A 2,857-nucleotide genomic window follows, 5' to 3' on the forward strand; every position below is an offset into this window, starting at 1 on the left:
GGTAGATAGATAGATAGATAGATAGATAGATAGATAGATAGATAGATAGATAGATAGATAGATAGATAGATAGATAGATAGATAGATAGATAGATAGATAGATAATAGCCTCCTACAAGTTATTGTAAATAAAAACATTATAAATAGGAACATCTGAGCACGTATTGGTTTAAAATCTGCCCAAGTGCAGGAAAAAGCTGAATCAAACTTTAATCAGAGTAACTGTACATGTCTGCTTTTTTAGATCTGTGCACTAAAATTAAAATAATTATAAATAAATCTTAAAGCAGGGACGATTATTCTATTGCACTTATAATCTCATTTTCAAGTAATGTGATACTGTTGTAGCAGCAGTAATAATTGCATTTCTGTCGTTAATTAAAAGTGCATAAATCATGTTTAAACACCATAAAATTGTGGTATTTTGCTCATGGTCATCCTGTCAGAATCTCATACTGGCCTTCAAAGTCCCTCTTTGATCAGCAGTAATCATTTCAATGTCAAACTGACCAGACTTTCTGCCTGATCAATGGCCTGCTTTGCTCCAGCAGCTAACTTTATTTTCCAAAAATGGAGGCAAAACTACACCCCCATGGCTGTCAGCTTCTTGTAAGCTAATTTCAAGATTGAACTGTGTCGCCTGTGTCAGAGGCAACTGTCAAGTAATGATGGCTGATCGTTCACAGGGAACACGAAGGCTTACACAAAAAAACAAGGAATCAGACACAGCGGGAAGGAAAAAGCAGAATTTTACTGGCAGCGGGACTGAAGGCGTAAGAGGCTTAGGAGTCAGTTTGGATGCAATATCTCAAAGTAGCTATTATCTGACAGCTGACAAACAACTGTAACGTGGTGACAAAGTTGCCCTGCATCAATAATAACACATGACGGAGCTCATGTGCATCAACGACGACGAGCATGTGAAGATGTAACGACAAAAACCGTCTCTGACCTCTGTCATCCAAATGGTGAACTCCCTTTTCTGACATTGTGAACAAATGTGTCAGCTTTAATTCACTCTGACCTGTTCAGATTTAATACAGTCAAGTGATGTCATAATGAAATTCACCTACTGCAGGTATTTCCTCAGCAGAGCATGAAGGGCAGAGACAACTTTGGATTTCCCTGTTAGATGAGACGTAAAAAGATAAGATGAGAACATCTTCTGTTGATGTGTTAATGCCGCTGTTCAGATTAACTAAAGATGATTCCCTGTGTAGTGAGTCACGTGAGGTACGTGTCACTTGTTGTATGACAAATATATGCATACAATATTCACGAGTTCTTCATTTTTCTGACTGTAAATGTCGTGCATTGAATTTAACAGAAATGTAACGAGAGACGTTGTTTATCTTTGACCCATCAAATGAATGGAATCATTTATTTTCAGAATCAAAGTTTAACATCAAACATTTACATTAATTTGGCAAAATATGAAAATAATAACAGACAGTTTCACAGAAAATGAACTTCAAATCACTCGGCGGTGATTTGAGGACTTTGCTTAAGATATTTCTAAAATATCTGTACTGATTTATGAGAGAGAGGTGGGTTTTAGAGTGAAAGGAGATTATCTTACAGAGAACTGTGTGAGGGAAGTTTAATCTGTTTAACCAGAAATTGCACGCTTCGTCAGATCCTCAGCCCGTCCACGGTACACTTGAGTCGAAGAGGAAATCTTTACCTGGTTTGACGATAGATCAGCTCAGTAAGAGTCCTTCAGACTGTTTCAGCGCCTCCGTTCAGAACAGCTAGAAATCCTCGGAGAGTCGTGCGTGGTTAGTTCAAACAGAAGTATAATCCCAAACGTCCCTGGTTCTTCATAACTCCAAACTCTTCATAACCGGCTGCATCTCTCAGAACTCTCATTCTCTCGGACTCTGGAATTCATAATTCTCTAATCTCTATTCTATGAACTGAGAAGTTGCCACATTTTATTTGGGTCGACTTCCTGTTCAATTTAGAGCTTTCTGATTCGTGGAAGGACCAGAAAGAGGAGTGGATTTGTGACGTAAGATGTTATCATAAGTCAAGGATTGTTTACAACATACAGAAAAGATTATTGCAGCAACAGCAGACTTCGTGGAGTCTCACACTTTGTAATCTTTTCAAATAGTAAAACATGACATTTTTCTCGGTAAACATTTTAGTTGACCGAAAACCAACCTTTAACATACTTACGACAGCTTGCTCATTTCAGACAGAAAATCAAGAAAGGCATATTCAGGTGATTTCTTCTCTGAATGAGGAACAAAAATCATTACTTACTGTTTATGTAAAATAAAAATTAGTAGTTCTTTTCAACCTGTAAAGCATTGAGTGAACTAACACAATTTGATTATCAAAACATTTGTAAGACAGTAATGATTATAGAGGATTGTCTTTTCTGCTTGATTAATTCAAGAAAGAAAGTTCATCAGATGGTTCAGACTTATTCAGATCAATGAAAATAACAGTCTCTGTCCATCTGGTAGATTTGAGGTCATCTGGTTCACTACAGTCCCCCCCTTTGGAAATCATCACCTGTCCATGGGGATGAATTCCAACCGTGAACTTAGACCTTCAAATGTCCTTGAGCTTGATATAATCCAGCAAGGAAGACCAAAGTCAGAAGTAATCCTTCAAGGAAGACTAAAGTCAGAAGTAATCCAGCAAGGAAACAAAGTCAAGGTAATTCCACAATGTTCTTGGTATTCCATTGTGTTGATTATAATCCCATATCGTCTCGATAATCCCATCGTAGCAATGCTTTAACCCCTTGGAAACAGAGTCTGTAATCCATTGGAAAAAGTCATATAATCCACAACGGTAAATCCACAGCGATTGGAAGTGTTGATTAATCAGCATACAGAGGGGT

At 37.6% G+C, this 2,857-nt stretch overlaps 1 protein-coding gene across 1 annotated transcript in view; it reads left to right on the forward strand.

Moving 5' to 3' along the window:
- The window catches only part of b4galt2 (UDP-Gal:betaGlcNAc beta 1,4- galactosyltransferase, polypeptide 2), a 189,517-nt gene that overhangs the window by 142,969 nt on the left and 43,691 nt on the right, over positions 1-2,857 (forward strand). The window lies entirely within an intron of this gene.

The sequence above is a fragment of the Nematolebias whitei genome, chromosome 9 (assembly GCF_014905685.2).
Source record: "Nematolebias whitei isolate Nwh7 chromosome 9, NemWhi1, whole genome shotgun sequence".
Classification (NCBI taxonomy): Eukaryota; Metazoa; Chordata; class Actinopteri; order Cyprinodontiformes; family Rivulidae; genus Nematolebias; species Nematolebias whitei.